The sequence below is a fragment of the Pristiophorus japonicus genome, chromosome 8, assembly GCF_044704955.1.
Source record: "Pristiophorus japonicus isolate sPriJap1 chromosome 8, sPriJap1.hap1, whole genome shotgun sequence".
Lineage (NCBI taxonomy): Eukaryota > Metazoa > Chordata > Chondrichthyes > Pristiophoridae > Pristiophorus > Pristiophorus japonicus.
This window is the reverse complement of record NC_091984.1, coordinates 98,968,512-98,987,253: the sequence shown is the minus strand read 5'-3', so window position 1 is coordinate 98,987,253 and position 18,742 is coordinate 98,968,512. Positions and strand designations below refer to the sequence as shown.

Below are 18,742 nucleotides of genomic sequence, written 5' to 3'. Positions count from 1 at the left end.
GTAGGAGTTGGGAGCAGCAGTGAGGGGAAGGGGAGAAAGCTGGTCGAAAGGACGAATGCCAGCACGGTGGTGGATAGGAGAAGGAGAGTGTCCATTTGATCGGATGAAGGAAAGGAAAAGATGAGTGCTACTAAAAAAGGCTTGGGAGAAGCAGGAGTACTCATTCGAGCCCCGCTCCTGGGATCACCTTCGTCCTCCCAGACCTGACCTTCCGGTTGGCTCTGCATGAGAGCTAGTTGATTTCCAGCCCCACCTGACCAGCACCTTGCAGCAGGGTGGCCTTTTGGTGCCTACAGATCGCCGGTGGCAGCTGAGGCCCAAAACTGAATTTGGCTCAGGCCTCAGGCTGGCACGGACCGGCATACAAAGTGATCGCTCCACCAACTTTCTGTCTGTTTTGGATGCAAGTCAAACTTCTCCCCAATATCTCCATGAAGTTTGCCTCTGTCATTGTGGAAATGGTGCAAATAATTTTGAAGCTACTTATCAGATTTAGCAAAAATACATCCGCAATAATATATCCACAACAGCACGCAATTTCTCTGCAAGAAATTCGAGACTGTCCATACATTCTTTGCCATAAACCTCCGCTATACAAGTTGTGTAGGATATGACTGCAGCTTCTGACAAGCTTGTGCCACACTGCACTTCCTTGTGTAACTATATATCATATATTCATTTGTGTTTTTGAGTTGCCTACTTTTTTTCGTAGTTGTTGGTCAATTTTTGCTAGTTCTCTAGGTTGGCACATGTGGCTTCATGGGTGGGGAGACCTGAGAAAAAAATAAAAGAACTTTAATAAATGCACGTTTGCATTTGAATCTTTGTCTTTTTTTTGCATATTGTCCAGATATAAGTTGTACAGATATAGAGACAGCTGTACAGAAAAGAACCCTTACCAGTCCTGCTATTAAAAAAGTTTATGTGGGATGTATTTCACACACACTTGTGATGGAGCCAAAGCAGACTGCTAACGAAGGGTACACACCCAATGATTCCTTAAACAACATGTAGTGTACAGCTAAGTGGGTCTGACTGTAATTGTACAATACATAGCTGATGTCTGACCTTGATATTTCAAGATCATAGGGACTGAGAGATTGGAAAGGCTACATATAGCAGGTTAGGAATGTCTGGCAAACTAGAAGAAACAATCTCTTAAAGGCTGAAATAAAAGTGTTAGTACATTTAGTTGTGTGTGTGTGATTAAAAATAACTAAGGCTCTCCAGTCCTAGACAGATAGCCCATTCACTTGCAGTGACATAAGCAGACAGGGGACTTTGTTGGCCTAAGTTCTCGCATTCTGGAACACGACCATTTTGATTAAATTCGCAGTATGGCTATGTTTGAGCAGGAAGGCATTCAAATGTTCATACCTAGATATCTGCATACCTGAGTGCTTTCACCGAACTCAGACTAAGTGCCCTAGAGACCCCAAGAGTTGCTGAATCATTTCCTGAGCCTGTCAATGTGGTGAGCTGGCACATCATGTCGACTTTGTTTACAGTAAGTAAAGAGTAAAGATATATGTCAAATCTGAAAGCTGTTTTCTATTGTGCATAGTAATGACTTAATGAGTAATTGAAGGAAACATGGTTTATTTCATTGAATCACAAAGTGGCGATGCAATTTGTCTTTTTAAGCGACAGCTGTATGATAACGATGCAATATGTCAGTCTCTGTGGCGCAGTGGGTTAGCGCGTTCGGCTGTTAACCGAAAGGTTGGTGGTTCGATCCCATTCGGGGACGAAGCATTTAACAATGAGTTGTAGCTCAAAATGAGTGCTTAATACCCTGGCAAAGCATTTGTTGGCAACTAACAGTAAATTATAATTGTATTAATGGGATACATGAATTCCCAATCATAGTAAAACCACACTATGTGCAAATAAAGACATCATAACAGGCATGTTCCTCTGATGCCTCAGCTGGTTAAAGAAATGGTTGGTTATAATCATAAAAATGAAGACGATCCCTGTTCCATTCCCAGTCATTGCTTCTTCAGCTGATCTCAGCCAGAGAGGTGGTAAGGGTACAATGATTGGTTGAGATTCCTGTCCAGATAGCTATCCAGAGAACCTGGCTAGACATGTGGAGTTTGTTCAAAGCACTGAAGTGTAGACTTGAAATCTAACTAACATAATACATTATTACGGTGCATGCTGTGAGTTATAAAGATTGGCATGCGTTAAAGGGAAATTATGCACTCAAATCTTTGAAAAATAGTAATTACTACAGGAGAGAATGTATTGACATTTAAAAATATTTATCTTGTACTATATTTTCTCTTCACATCACCTGAATTACTGTACTCATTGTAAATGAACTTTCTGGATTGTAAATTCCTAAGGTGGTTGAATACGGCCATTCTTCTAAAAATTTGAAAAGTAACAATGGTGCATTACAGTTTTGCATTTGCTGTATGTGCATATCAAAGAGCTGGAAGTTTTTCTGAGCTTTGCTCACTCTTCAATTTTTATCTTCCTGGTGTTGGATCTTCCTCAAAAATATGAATGTTTGTTTCTGTCTTGATGCATATGTCCATTTTACGTATTAAACATAGTGAGTGGTGGCAGGTGCTGTAGAGAGGGCTTTAAACTAAATAGTGGGGAGGAGGGTTCAAGTGAGCGGAAATTTAAAAAGTCAAAGAGAAAGGAGAAAGCAATAGAGCAGGGTAGCAATGGGGGAAATGATAATCCGAGTGTGACAGGATGGGACAAAATGTATAAAAATAAGAGTGTATCAGAAAGTGGGGTCAAAGCAAGGAAAAATGATAAAAAGCCAAAATTAAAAGCTCTATCTGAATGCAGGCAGCATTCGTAACAAAATAGATGAGTTGACAGCATAAATAGATATAAATGCGTGTGACCTGATAGCCATTATAGAGACATGGTTGCAAGGTGAACAAGGCTGGGAACTGAATATTCAGGGGTATTTGACAATTCAGAAGAGTAGACAGAAAGGAAAAGGAGGTGGGGTAGCTCTGTTAATAAAGGAGGAGAAGAATGCAGTAGTGAGAAATGATATTGGCTCAGAAGATCAAAATGCAGAATAAATGTGGGTGAAGATAAGAAATAATAAGGGGAAGAAGTCACTGGTGGACGTAGTCTATAGGCCTCCTAACAATGGCCATACTGTTGGACAGAGTATAAACCAAGAAAGAATGGAGGCCTGTAAGAAAGGTACGGCAATAATAATGGGCGATTTTAATCTTCAGATTGAATGGACAAAACAAATTGGTTAAGGTAGCCTTGAGGAAGAGTTCATTGTGTATGCGGGATGGTTTCCTTGAGCAGTATGTTGTGGAACCAACCAGGGAGCAGGCTATCTTGGATCTGTGTAATGAGACAGGATTAATAAATGATCTCATAGTAGAGGATCTTCGAGGAAAAGGTGATTCTCGCATGGTTGAATTTCAAATTCATTTGGAGGGTGAGAAAATTGGGTCTCAAACCAGTGTCCTGATCTTAAATAAAGGCGATTACAAAGGTATGAAGGCAAAGTTGGCTAAAGTGGACTGGGAAAATAGATTAAAGTGTAAGACGGTTGATGAGCAGTGGCAGACACTTAAGGAGATATTTCATAACTCTCAACAAAAATATATTCCAGTAAGAAGGAAAGGCTTTAAGAGAAGGGAGAACCATCCATGGCTAACTAAGGAAGTAAAGGATGGTATCAAATTGAAAATAATGGCATACAATGTTGCCAAGATTAGTGGGAGGTCAGAGGATTGGGAAATTTTTAACAACCAGCAAAGGACGTCTTTAAAAAAAAATAATAAAGAGAAAAGATGGATTATGAGAGTAAACTAACAAAAAATATAAAAACAGATAGTAAGAGCTTCTACAGGTATATAAAAAGGAAGAGGGTAGCTAAAGTTGGTCCCTTAGAGGATGAAACTGGGGAATTAATAATGGGAAACAGGGAAATGGTAGAGACTTTGAACAAATATTTTGTATTGGTCTTCACGGTAGAAGACACCAAAAACATCCCAATAATAAATAATCAAGGGGCTATAGGGAGGGGGGAACTTAAAACTATCACTATAAAGAAAAAGTAAATTAATGGGACTAAAGGTGGACAAGTCCCCTGGACCTGATGGCCTGCATCCTAGGGTCTTAAAAGAAGTGGCTGCAGAGATAATGGATGCATTGGTTGTAATCTACCAACATTCTCTGGAGTATGGAGAGGTCCCAGCAGATTGGAAAACTGCAAATGTAACATCCCTATTTAAAAAAGGAGGGAGACAGAAAGCAGGAAACTATAAACCAGTTGGCCTAACATCTGTCGTTGGGAAAATGCTGGAGACCATTATTAAGGAAGCAGTAGCAGGACATTCAGAAAATCATAATGCAGTCAAGCAGAGTCAGCATGGTTTTATGAAAGTGAAATCATTGAGAAACTTGCTGGAGTTCTTTGAAGATTCACTGAGCAAGGTGGATAAGGGAGAACCAGTGGATGTGTTTTTGGATTTCCAGAAGACATTCAATAAGGTGCCACATAAAAGGTTACTGCACAAGATAAGAGCTCACGAGGTTGGGGGTAATATATTAGCATGGATAGAGGATTAGCTCGATTTGGAGGGGGCAGGTAACTGGCTTAATGGGGAATGCGAGAATTTATGGTCAGTGGGGGAGTGGTGGGGGGAGGGAAAGGGACTGTGCTTCAAGACTTCTCCTCCCCATACTGAGATGCAATTAGTATACCAACCAGCTCTCTTGCAGAACAATCTCTCCCCCATTGAACAGACATCTGCCGACTAACTTCTCATCTCCCTCACCAGCAGAAATTCTAACAATCCCACCTCGGTTGCAGTGAAGACGGACTTAACCTGTCCTCCGCTCCGAGAAGAAAACTAACTTTTACCCCACCAGCAAAGAGAAGCTCATCCTCTCCACCTTCTCCCCATAAAGGTGATACTAGGTCTGCCTCCCCCCACCCCTGCCATTGAACAGAAACTCAGCCCTCCCCTTGCCTCCCACTAAGATCAAATCCCCCTGCTAACAGAGCTGAAATTTGACCTGACCCCTCTATACATAAAAAATGGCCCTATTCTTGCCCCACATGTGCAGTACCTCACTGCAATCCAAAGGAAGCAATGAGCCACAAACCTGCTCTCGGTAATGCTCGCACATGAAACAAAAAACTCTTCGCCCGCAGGAAGTTGGAATTGGGTCCTGGTCCAGTGCAGCTACCCCCTCTCACTGAAGAAAATCGGCCTGTCCCAGTGTCAGGCAACCTTCCCTATCCACTCTTGTCCCCTCTCCTCCACCTTTGTCCCTCCTCTTCCTTTCCTTTCCTCTTCTCTCCTCTATCTCTCTCTCTCTCTCTCTCTCTCGCCATCTGCTCTCCTCTCATCTCCCCACACTGTGAAGTAATGGGTTCTGCCTCAGCACCACTTACCCCTTCATTGTTCTCTCCTGCTCTGGTCTGCACCTCCTGCCAGTCTTCCTACTTCTTCCCCCTCCCTGCCCCTCTCCTTCTCTTCCTACCTACCCGCTGCCACCTCCCTCCCCTGACCCCTCGCTCCTCCACCTAGGTTCATTTATCCCACTGCTTTGTAATCTGCTTGACCTGAATTCTGGACTTAATCTCGATTCCCCATGTGCATATATTAATTTTAGTAAGTGTGGCATGCATTACATTAAAAGTATCTACAGTTCTTTTTGCTCCTGTAGATGGCGCAGTGTTAGGCAGTTCCAATGAATAAAGACCTACAAAAACTGCTATTTTATAGAGAGAACATCACTCTATGATTACAATCGGGTTTGCACAAAACTCTCAAAATATTTTGAAATATTTTTCAACCATTATTTTCTCCTCCATAGCCAACATTTCTAATGTCCAGAACAAGGCTTTAACCAAAAAAATTGCATACAGGCATTTCACAATAATGTAATTAAATTTTTCCATTAAATTGTCTTTAGTGTGTTTCAATGCTTTTATTCATGTTTCAGCCTTTCCCAAAAACCAGGGCAGGGAGTTAACATTTTTATCTTGAGGTGTGATATTGGGAACTGAGTTTGTATTGTTCAGGCTGAGCATGTGCTGTGCTGCGTACCTAATTTCCCAGGATTCATCAGTGCCATTCAGTCAGTGATATTGAGGAATATTTCTCTTTCACATCTAGCATTCTGCTCAAGTTTTTCAAAATTATTTGAAGAAAAGTTAGGGGACAAATTTCTAAAGCTTTTCTGAGGTAAAATTCATATTGAATGTTTATATATAATAAAAAAGTGTTTGCATATGGGTAGGCAATAGAGAGAAACGATAAATGTTCTGATTATACATTTGATGCAGCTTTTGTTTTATATTCCATAAACCTCAGGAAGTAAAAATACGAGACTGGTGACAGGGAGAGAGGTGTGAAGGGAGAAAGAGTTTGACTTCTTTTGTGTAATGTTATTTCAATTTAAAGAAAAAATCTCAGTTGAATTTTGAAGCCCACTAATGACCTCACCTGTGTTTTGTTGGCAATTAGAAAAGGTCACCGATAACAGCTGGCATCTGTGAGACACAGGCTCTCATTTCTCACACCTGTAGGGAGAAAGGGCAGAGAAACAAAGTTGCATTTTGAAAGCAAATGAAGCCTCTTTGAGGGAAAAAGGTGGGGAGGAGAAAAGCAGGTTGAGGGTGAAGGCTCCTATGACATCTCTCCACTTGCCCTTTCGTGAGCAAATGGGGTCATATGGAGGGTTAAGGGTGAGGTGAGTGTATGCGGAGCAGAGTGGAGGTAAGGATAAAGGGTTGAGTGGTAAGTTCAAAGGGGAAGAGGTAGGAATAGTAATGGGAGTGAGGGTGTGGTAGGAAGAAGTAGGGTTAGTAGTAGTTGACGGTAATATATTAGCATGGATAGAGGATTAGCTAACTAACAGAACAGAGAGTTGGGATAAATGGTTCATTCTCTGGTTAGCAACCAGTAACTAGTGGGGTGCCACAGGGATCAGTACTGGGACCCCAACTATTTACAATCTATATTAATGACTTGGAAGAAGGGACTGAGTGTAACGTAGCCAAGTTTACTGATGATACAAAGATGGTAGGAAAAGCAATGTGTGAGGAGGACACAAAAAATCTGCAAAAGGACATAGACAGGTTATGCGAGTGGGCAAAAATTTGGCAGATGGTGTATAATGTTGGAATGTGTGAGGTCATGCACTTTGGCAGCAAAAAATTAAAGAGCAAGTTATTATTTAAATGGAGAAAAATTGCAAATTGCCACAGTACAGCAGCTCCTGGGGGTACTTGTGCATGAAACACAAAAGGATAGTATGCAGGTACAGCAAGTGATCAGGAAGGCCAATGGAATCTTGGTCTTTATTGCAAAGGGGATGGAGTATAAAAGCAGGGAAATCTTGCTACAGCTATATAAGATATTGGTGAGGCCACACCTGGAATACTGTGTGCAGTTTTGGTGTCCATATTTACGAAAGGATATACTTGCTTTGGAGGCAGTTCAGAGAAGGTTCACTAGGTTGATTCTGGGGATGAGGGGGTTGACTTATGAGGAAAGGTTGAGTAGGTTGGGTCTCTACTCATTGGAATTCAGAAGAATGAGAGGTGATCTTATCGAAACTTAAGATTATGAGGGGGCTTGACAAAGTGGATGCAGAGAGGATGTTTCTACTGATGGGGGAGACTAGAACTAGAAGGCATGATCTTAGAATAAGGGGCCATCCATTTAAAACAGAGATGAGGAGAAATTTCTTCTCTGAGGGTTGTAAATCTGTGGAATTCGCTACCTCAGAGCTGTGGAAGCTGGGACATTGAATACATTTAAGACAGAAATAGACAGTTTTTTAAACGATAAAGAGATAAGGGGTTATGGGGAGCGGACAGGGCTGAGTCCATGATCAGATCAACCATGATATTATTGAATGGCGGAGCAGGCTTGAGGGGCCGTATGGCCTACTCCTGTTCCTGTTTCTATTTCTTATGTTCTTATGAAGATGAAAGGGTAGGGGACATGGTGCATGGGGGTGTGTGGAAGCATGACCTAATTGCTAGAGGGGAGAAAGACATATATTTTCCATGCAACCCCCACCCCAAATGTAGCTTGCAGTCATTGGTGACTCCTTTTCCCGGTACATGACCTACCATTTTTCAGTTGTTAAAAAAAGAAAAAGTCAGAGAAGCAAAAAGAGTTGAGGGGACAAATAGAGAAGAGAGATACAGAACCAGAGTGGAAGAGACACAAACAGACAGCAGAGATAGATAAGATAGAGACCATATTCTCTGACTTACTGTGTACAGTGCCATAAGAGATCAAATGGTATATATAAAAAGTCTATTCCAAAATGCTGGAAAATACACCAAATAAAGTGTCAAAATCAACATTTTTGGGGGTGCCCATGTTTCCAGACCCCTTGAAAAATAAATCCTGCATTTGATGTACAGTGCATTCACCTTTACATAAACCACTGGCTCTATGCAGTGGAATCTATTCAGTAATAAAAACACGATTCTATAGTGTTGTGACCCTCAGACAATATTGCAGGACTACGTTTAGGAACAATTGAGCAATATAACTGCTGCATTAATAAGCGCCCCTGTTCCTTGTAGTAAATTGCTGCATTTACCTGTTTTGTGTAAAGGTTATATTACCAGAGTGCAGCCAACCAGAGAGATTGGGATATTACTGTCAGCTGAACTTCATAGAGTAAAGTAGCTGAGCTGCACTAAAATGACGGCATCATTAACAGAAGAAAATGTGGATCTTTTGAGTTCACTGTTAGGTATAGCTGAAATAAATGTGGGAAGCTGATATGGCAGGTTTGCAATCTGGCTGTGGTAACAGCAGAGCCCAGCACTATAATGGGAACCGAGATTCCTAACAGCAAAAAGCGGAGACTAATGTCTAGAGTTCACTTTCCCAAAACAGGATGAAGAATGCTGTGAAGTATAAAAGCGCCTTGATGTATAAAGTTACAGAGCAATATTGAGCATTGTCCTGTCACTGCACAATCTGAAATTCAGAGATGTCCGAGTGATGTAGGTCCCTCACACAACTGAAAGATTTCCCCTTGCCCCACTGCCTGCTGATGTAAGCAAGCCCTAAATTTACTGTAATAATTTCTCTTACTCTTCAGCGCCAGGAGGTGGCATGTGTGCAAAGATAGTTGATATTTCAGGCATACTTAATAACTCATTTTCACCTGTGTGAAAAATTGTGCATGGCATTATGAAAATATTTTTTAGGCAGGATCATTGTTTTTACTCTTGCCTTGCTCTACCTGAAAAGAGAGCACCTGATGTGTTCAGAAAAAGACTTCATTGGCCCTGTGTTCAGAATAGCACTGGTGTGCTGTTGAATTTTGCATTAGTCCTGTGTTCAGAATCAGGCCATATTGGTCTTGGTTTCAAAATAGGTATGAGTTGGCATGGTGTTCAGATTAGAGCTACATTAGTATTGTGTTCAGAATAGAGCTGTGATCTTCCTGTATTCAGAAACCAACTGTGTTTGCCCCCTGTTCAGAACAGGGCTGCATGGGTCCGGTGTTCAGAATAGGGCTTTGTTGGCACTGTATTTGTTTGGTCCTCTATAATAGGATTCCATGAGGGTTCTGACGTTCAGGTCCCAAACTTAATTTTGAGGGGTGGAAGATGCCTGTGCATGAGTTCTTTTAACGTGGGGTGGCCGTTGCACACCAGCTAACACACTGGTTTAGCAGAGCAAGGTCTTGGTCCAGTGGCAAGGGGGTCCAAAGCGACTGGAGACCATGCACTGCTGTATGAGCCTAGTTGCCTACGGCAGGATGCAAGCCATAAGCTCTGCGCTGAGCAGCGCCTTTCGGTGAGGTGGTGAGAAAACAGAGGCCTAGCTGAGGGCAGGCATTGGGATGGTCAGAGGTCCACTTTGTGGAAGAAGGAGAGATTAAATATGTCAGAGTAACCACAGCCATTTTACGCACCATGTGCTCGGCAGAAACTCCACCGTTGAGTGGGGCCAGCGACAAGGGGGAAGGCCAAAACGTCGCTGGAGGAAGGAAGGCCAAGATGTCACCGGTGGAATGAGGGTCCAAACATCACCGGTGGAGTGAAGGCCAGGATGTTGCCAGAAGGTTGAAGGCCAGGATGTCGCCAGAGGGAAGACTCATGCGTGAGGACGAGGAGTGAAGGAGAGAAGGTTGGGTCCAAACCTGTGGTTGGAGCTGGTTGGAGGCTCATCGCCATTGCGATCGCCGGGGGTCGGTTGGAGCAGCTGAGTCGGCCAGTGGGGCCCTTGTGTTCATCCTGTGTTTAGAATAGGGCTGCAATAGCTGTTTGTCCAGAATAGGGCTTCATTTAACCTTGTTCAGAGTAGGATTATGGGTGTCCTGTGTTCAGGACTGGACTGCATTAGCATTGTGTTTAGGATAATATATTAGTGGTGTGTCCTGTGTTCAATCTACTATTTTTATTCTAAATTTTTTGTTGCTGCTTTGTGAGTGTAAAAGTGCCACTGGCCTTCATTCTAATATATATGTAAATGAGCTCACTCAGGACATTGTGGGCAGATCGCAACGAGGGCCATGAATCACAAGGGAGTCTGGGGGTTCGATTTTTGCGGTGGAAAACTGGCAGAAATGGTTACCAAAAAATGACTTGCCCTAATTATGTACTGAAACTACTGTACATCGGAAATGACATGAAATTTTGTGGCCAATTTATTTGTATGGTATTCCTCTGTCCACTATTTTATGCAGGTTAATGTCTTCGTTTTAACAATGGATGGAGGAGTGTCACTGGTATGATTATATTGGAAAGAATAATTGTTAAGTCCATAAAAGGGTGATCTGGAAATAAAGCCACATCAGAATACATAGGATATGCAGCACAGAAACAGGCCATTCAGCGCAGTCAGTCAATGCCGACGTTTATGGTCCACTCGAGCCTCCTCCAGTCTTTCCTCATCTAGCATAACCCTCTATTCCCTTCTCCCTCGTGCTTATCTAGCCTCCCCTTCAACCACTCCGAAGTAGCGAGTTCCACATTCTCACCACTCTGGGTAAAGAAATTGCTTCTGATGTCCCTGTTTGATTTCTTGGTGACTATCTTGTAGTGATGGCCTCTAGTTTTGCTCTTCCCCAAAAATGGAAACACCACAACAAAACCTTTTCATAATTTCAAAATTTTAGGTCACCCCTCAGCCTTCGCTTTTCAACAGAACAGAGACTTAGCCTGTTCATTCTTTCCTGATGGGTATATCCTCGCATTTCTGGTATCATCCTTGTAAATCGTTTTTGCACCGTCTCCAGTGCCTCGCAGTACTCCCAAGTGTGGTCTAACCAAGGTTCAATACAAGTTTAGCATAACTCGATACAAGTTTAGCATAACCTAAAGAAGTGTCTTGGGAAAAAATTACATCAGTCCCCAACAATAACCAGCTGGTTACTTATTTGTAACAAAGAAACCCAGGGGGTTCCAAAATTGTTCAATAACTCATGATAATGATAATTGTCAGGGTCAGCTTTCCTCAAACCTGTCTAGTCATTTGAACTCAGAGAAGACGCTTGATGGGATTTGATTGTAGTAGAAATTCTTCTCCACCTCTTGGAGCCCAAAACTCTATGAATACCAATGGCTGGAAAAATGCAGTCATCACGCCCACCTTTTCAATTCCATGAACTAATACATTGGTCAATTTGATTTTGATTTTCTACACCATTTTATGGTAGTGATACCAAAACTCCTTGGATGTCTATCATACATTCTGGTCATTATAAGATGTCATTTAGCAGCTGTTGGACTAATTATAGTCAGGCAACAGAGAACTTTTCTTAAAGGTATCTGAAGAAAATGAATGAAGTCCTGGAATGCCGACTGGACATTACTGGACTAAGCTTCACCCACATTTTACCAATAGCTTTATGGAAGATGCACGTACTCTAAAACTTCAGAAAGTAATTCTCGGGCTTATTTTGATGCAGCAAATTGTAAAACTTTGATGTGGAGAGTTCTAAACATTAAAGTACATAACAAAAAATAAGAAAGGTTTATAGATTTCGAACCTCCTTTTCTTTGCACACGTCATACTTAAAAAAAAAAAATAATATCAGGAAACACCTCCGCGTCAAATACAGCTTCTGTGTTAATCTACTCCTCAAATATGGAAAGACATCCATGTGCCAAGAGAAGAATGATAAAGGGAAATGGAAGAAAGTTGGGGCCGGAAAGGAAAGCCCAGTTCAAGAGGATTTTACAAGTATAGACTGAGGGGGAAAAGCAAATGGGTTTGGGGAGGGTGTTCCAAAGGGTAGTGCACAGTGGCCGAAAGGGCAGCCATCAATGGTGGAGCACAGGAAGGGGAACAAGGAGGGTGTGTGTGTGGAGATGTACTGTCATGGAGGAGCAAAGCCCTTGTGGGACTTGAAAGTGATCCTTAAGTCAATGTTTATGTGGAGACAACATGTCTCCATTTATCTCCTTTGCTCAATGTGCATCTGACTGCAAAGTTTGTCATCTCATTGAAGTCAGATTGGGAAAGAATAATTTTTATTTCTAATGTGAAATTAACAGTTGCACACATCGGCCTGAATTCTCCTATTGGTGGATTTGCTACAGGGTGGGCTTGGCACATGCCACGTGAAACCACTGCTAAACCATCACAATGTTCGCTCCTAACTGTCATTAGAATTGTTTGGAGGCCAGTAAACCGCCCTTCATTGGATGACCGCCACTGGGAGGGAGGAACAGCGATGATTCCTTCTCGGCAAGATGCAGATGTAGCAGCAGCCTCGGGAGTTGTGAGCACCTGGAAGTGCCCTAGATTTTCTGATGAGTAAGTGGAGTGGGCAGTTGTGAGACCCAGGGGGGACTGTCTTAAAGGCATGATGACCCAGAGGAGAATGGTGCAGGCCATCTGGTGGGAGGTGGCAAAGGCAGTCAGTGCAATCTCCATCACCCAAAGAACTGCCACGCAATGCAGGAAGAGGTTCAATGACCAAGTGTGTTCAAGGTAAGTCAAGGCTCTGGTGCAACATACATTCTCTATGACTCCTACAGCTTCATCCACCTCTGACCCTACCCTGACACTGACCAATAGCACCCGAGGCTATGCCCAGCACAACTGAAACTCAAGCAATGAGTGCAGATCCCACCGTCTCTGCATAATATTATTGAGCCCAATTCCTTAACACCCTCTCCAATGCTTTCACATGAGGGAACTAAGTTGTCAAACTTGGCTCAGTAATAGCACTGTTGCCTTTTGAGTTAGGAAGTTGTGAGTTCAAGTCCCACTCCAGAGACTGGAGCACAAAATCTAGGCTGACACTTCAATATAACATTGGGTGAGTGCTGCACTGTAAGAGAAGCTGTGTTTTGGATTAGATGTTAAACTAATGTCCTAGCTGATCCTTCAGGTGGATGCAAAAGATCCCATGGCACTATCTGAAGAAGGGCAAGGGAGTTCTCTTGGTGTACTGGCCAATATTTATTCTTTAACCAATATGATTAAAAACAGATTATCTGGTGATTACCTCCCTGCTGTTTGTGCGAACTTGCTGTGTGCAAATTGACTGCTGTGTTGCCCTACATTACTGTCATGTATGTAACCTTCATGTAACTGTAACCTTCATGTAACAACACTGTACACTGTATACACCTAAGAAATGCACACCTTGACCACAGGGGGTGAACTTGTGGGAGACACCTCACCTGGTCATCCAGGTATCTAAAGGGAGGTCCCACGCAGGGTCATCACTCCTTAGTCCTGTGAATAAAGGTACAGGTCACAGAGTGACCTTGTCTCTAGTATGTGCCTCGTGTTGATTTACAGTAGAGTGTAAGGACACAACATTTGGCGACGAGAAACGGGAATCAACGACTCACGAGAATGGCCACTGGTAGCACAGAGGAACGGTACTGTGTTGGTGAGGACTGGGACGATTTCGTTGAGGGGCTCCAGCAGAGCTTTGTCACGAAGGACTGGCTGGGAGCGGCAGTGGCTGACAAGCGAAGGGCTCATCTACTGACCAGCTGTGTACCTAAGATGTATGCGCTGATGAAAGACCTACTTGCACCCGAGAAGTTGGTGGACAATACCTTTTGAGAAGCTCAGCAAACTGATCGGTGAGCACCTCAAACCGGCGAGCAGTATACACATGGACCGACACCGATTCTATACGCACCGACGTCGGGAAGGGCAGAGCATACCGGACTTTGTTGCGAACCTTCGGCGCTTGGCCAGCCTCTAAGTTCATAAACACCTGCAGGGGGGAGATGTTACGAGATTTCTTCATTGAGGGCATTGATCATGCTGGGATTTTTAGGAAGCTAATTGAGACCAAGGACTTGACCTTGGAAGCAGCGGTGTTGATGGCTCAAACCTTCATGGCGGGGAGGAGGAAACCAAGATCATATAAGCACGCAACTCTGCTCACAAAGTGGTGATGGAGCAGGGAGTTAACATGGTAAACGTGACTCAGAACCCCGCAGGCAGGCGAGGGCAATTCTGCCCAGGCAGTAACAGATCTAGGGTGGGTCCTCAACACAGACAATGGCAGGTTGAACGGATATTTACATCATCACAAGGGACAATACGTCCCGGGATGGGGCCATTGACACCCACTAACTGAGTGTCTCTTTGATTACTCTTGATCAATCAGAGAGGAATGCCTGGTAACAGCTCTTTTGTTCACAACAATCTCAGCTCATGCTGGAGGTGCGGGGGCAGACATGCTGCAAAAACCTGCAGGTTTCAATCATTTATCTGCAGAAATTGTAACTTCAGTGGACATTTAGCCAGAATGTGCAGGAAGCCCACAGCGAGGCTGGTTTACGAAGCGGATGAACCACGAGAGGGTCTGCAAGGCAGGGTTATGCTTGGGACACAGCAATGGACGCTGAAGTTCAGCGGGTTCAGGTGGAAAACATCCACAGCTCATACACAAAGACACCACCTATGATGATGAGAGTCCTGTGAAACGGCATCCCGGTACGCATGGAGCTGGACACAGGAGCCAGCCAGTCACTTATGAGTGGCCACTCTGAGCTAGCAGACCCAAACTAGAACGCATTGACACGCAATTACAGACGTACACCAAATAGATCATCCCAGTGCTAGGCAGTGCAATGTTGGTGGTCACACATAATGGATCAGAGAACCGGCTGCCACTCTGGATTGTCGTGGGAAATGGTCCCGCGCTTTTGGGGAGGAGCTGGCTAGCCGAGATGAACTGGAAATGGGGGGGGTGGGGGGGGGGTGTGCACGCCATTTCATCTATGGAGCGAAGTTCATGCTCATAGGTCCTACAAAAGTTTGAGTCACTATTTTAACCTGGTGTCAGGACTTTCAAAGGTACCAAAGTAGTGATACGCATTACCCCGGACGCCACACCAGTGCACCACAAAGCCAGAGGTATGCCGTATGTGATGCGGGAGAAAATTGAGAGTGAATTGGACAGCTTGCGAAGAGAGGGCATAATTTTGCCCGTTGAATTCAGCGACTGGGCAAGCCCCATTGTCCCTGTCCTAAAAATGGATGGCTCGGTCAGGATCTGTGGCGACTACAAGGCCACCATCAACCGAGTGTCACTACAAGACCAATACCCGCTTCAGAGAGCGGAGGATTTTTTTGCCACGCTGGCAGGCGGCAAGTTGTTCACCAAGTTGGACCTCACTTCAGCCTACGTGACCCAAGAACTGGCTGAAGAATCCAAGCTACTGACCACTATCACCACGCACAGGGGCTGTTTGTTTACAACAGGTGTCCATTTGGCATTCATTCAGCAGCCGCTATCTTTCAAAGGAACATGGAAAGCCTGCTCAAATCCATCCCCGGAACAATCGTATTTCAGGACGACATCCTTATCACGAGTCGCGACACCGAGGAGCACCTCCACAACCTGGAGGAGGTGCTACACCAACTGGACCGGGTAGGCCTGCAACTAAAGAAGTCCAAGTGTGTGTTTTTGACCCAAGAGGTCGAGTTTTTGGGCAGGAGGGTTGCCACAGACAGGATCCGGCCTACCGAATCCAAAACTGAGGCGATCCGTCGCGCGCCCAGGCCCGGCAACACATCGGAGTTGCGTTCATTTCTGGGACTATTGAACTATTTCGGGAACTTTCTACCGAACTTAAGCACATTGTTGGGGCCGCTATACGTGCTCCTGCGTAAGGATTGCGATTGGTTTTGGGGGGACTGTCAGGAACGGGCTTTCAATCGGGCGCGGAACCTGCTTTGTTCTAATAAGCTGTTGACCTTGTACAACCCCTGTAAGAAATTGGTTTTGACATGCGATGCATCATCCTATGGGGTTGGGTGCGTGTTGCAGCAGGGTAATGATGAGAGCCAACTCCAACCTGTGGCTTATGCTTCCAGGTTCTCTCCCAAGCAGAAAGGGGATATGGGAAGGAAGCACTCTCATATGTCCACAGGGTGAAAAAGATGCACCAGTACCTATTTGGCAGAAGGTTCGAGTTAGAAACGGACCACAAGCTGTCAATGCCAATGCGTCAGCTCGCATACAGCAATGGGCTCTCACGCTGGCTACGTATGACTACACCATACGGCACCGGCCAGGGACCGAAAATTGCGCTGACGCACTCAGCAGGCTCCCACTGGCCACCACTGAGGGGACAGCGGAGCAAAGCGCTGAGATGGTCATGGCTGTCGATGCTTTCAACAGCGCAGACTCCCCCATCACAGCCCACCAGATCAAAACCTAGACAAACAAACAGAGATCCCCTCCTATCCTTGATTAAGAAATATGTCCTGACTGGGGATTGGGCGCCCGCACACGGAGCATGCCCTGAAGAGGTCAGACCGTCTCACAGAACTCTCCATCCAAGCCGACTGCCTACTATGGGGCAGCCGGGTAGTCATGCCCCAGAAAGGAAGGGAAGCATTCATCAGGGAACTCCACAGCGAGCACCCAGGCATTGTGCTAATGAAGGCCATAGTCTGGTCACATATATGGTGGCCGCGAATTGATGCAGACCTGGAACACACTGTTCGCAGGTGCATGACATGTGCCCAGCTGAGCAATGCCCCCAGGGAGGCCCCACTCAGCCCGTGGCCCTGGCCCACCAAGCCATTGTCACGTATTCATGTTGACTACGCGGGCCCGTTCATGGGGAAAATGTTCCTCATTGTTGTTGATGCGTACTCGAAATGGATCGAGTGCGTCATATTGAATTTGTGCACGACATCCACCACAGTGGAAAGTCTGCGTGTGGTCTTTGCGACCCACGGCTTGCCGGACATCCTGGTTAGCGACAACGGCCCATGCTTCACTCGCTATGAAGTCCGGCTAATGGCATCAAACATGTCAGGACAGCACCGTTCAAGCCGGCTTCCAATGGCCAGGCGGAAGGAACGTGCGGTCCAAATCATAAAACAAGGCATGCTCCAGATTCAAGGACCCTTCCTTCAATGCCGCCTATCGCACCTCCTGCTGGCCTACTGGTCCAGACCGCATTCGCTCACGGGAGTCCTGCCAGCGGAACTACTCATGAAACGCACACTTAAAACTCGGCTGTCCCCCATTCACCCAATCCTGTCAGACATTGTTGAGGGCAAGCGCCAATCCCACAATGAGTGCCATGACCGTAACTCAAAGGGGAGATGTATAGAAATCGATGACCCTGTATTTGTTCTTAATCACGCTTTGGGGCCCAAGTGGCTTGAGGGTACTGTAATTGGTAAAGAGGGGAATAGGGTCATAGTGGTCAGACTTAACAATGGACAGATATGCCGCAAACATCTGGACCAAGTTTTAAAAAAAAAAAGGTTCAGCATGGACACTAAGGAACCTGAGGAAAATCATGAGATGCTGCTCACACCACCGTCAGTGAACGAGCAACAAAAACCTTCAGCAGCATGCACAGTCCCTGCGGCCAGCCCGGACGAGCTGGAATCACCACAGATGAAAAAGATGCATGCCAAGGCTCAACAACCAGAGCCCTAACTGCGGCGCTTCACGAGAGAGCGTCGACCGCCTGAAGGACTCAATCTTTGACCCAAAGATGTTGGGGAGGTGGGGGGGTGGGGGGGGGGAAGGTGATGTCATGTATATAACCTTCATGTAACAACACTGCATACTGTATACACCTGAGAAATGCACACCTTGACTACAGGGGGTGAACTTGTGAGAGACACTCCTCACCTGGTCATCCAGGTATATAAAGGGAGGTCCCACGCAGGGTCATCACTCCTTGGTCCTGTGAATAAAGGTACAGGTCACAGAGTGACCTTGTCTCCAGTATGTGCCTCGTGTTGATTTACAGTAGTGTGTAAGGACACAACAATTACAGCAATGATTACACTTCAAAAGTACTTATTTGGCTGTAAAGTGCTTTGGGATGTCTTGAAGTTGTGAAAAGCACTATGTAAATGCAAAATCTTGCTTCATTTCTATGGTTGGCCTTGCATCCCTTGCTACTAAAAATACCAGATTTCCAGAAGCTGCTACACTGAGATAAGAATCATATTGGTCGCTAAGGCTTCCGGGAAACCAGCCCAGTCACCCAATGCTTAACCTCATGCCTCACGGAGAATATTTTTTTAATGTGGGCGCCGCTAGCAAGGCCAGCATTTATTACCAATCCCTAATTGTATTTGAGAAGGTGAGCCACCTTCTAAAACTGCTGCAGTCCATGTGGTAAAGTTACTCCGACAGTGATGTTAGGGACAGAGTTCCAGGATTTTGTCCCAGCGACGATGAAGGAAAGGCGATATATTTCCAAATCGGGCCCTTTCCCTTCTGGGTGGTAGAGGTCGCGGGTTTGGGAGGTGCTGCCGAAGAAGCCATGGTGAGCTGC

General features: G+C 44.8%; 1 protein-coding gene and 1 non-coding gene across 2 annotated transcripts in view; both read left to right on the top strand.

Annotated features, from left to right (window-relative positions):
* The window catches only part of hmcn1 (hemicentin 1), a 744,329-nt gene that overhangs the window by 18,498 nt on the left and 707,089 nt on the right, over window positions 1-18,742 (top strand). The window lies entirely within an intron of this gene.
* Window positions 1,677-1,750, top strand: trnan-guu (transfer RNA asparagine (anticodon GUU)). The gene has a single exon. It is a non-coding gene; the product is annotated as a tRNA-Asn (tRNA).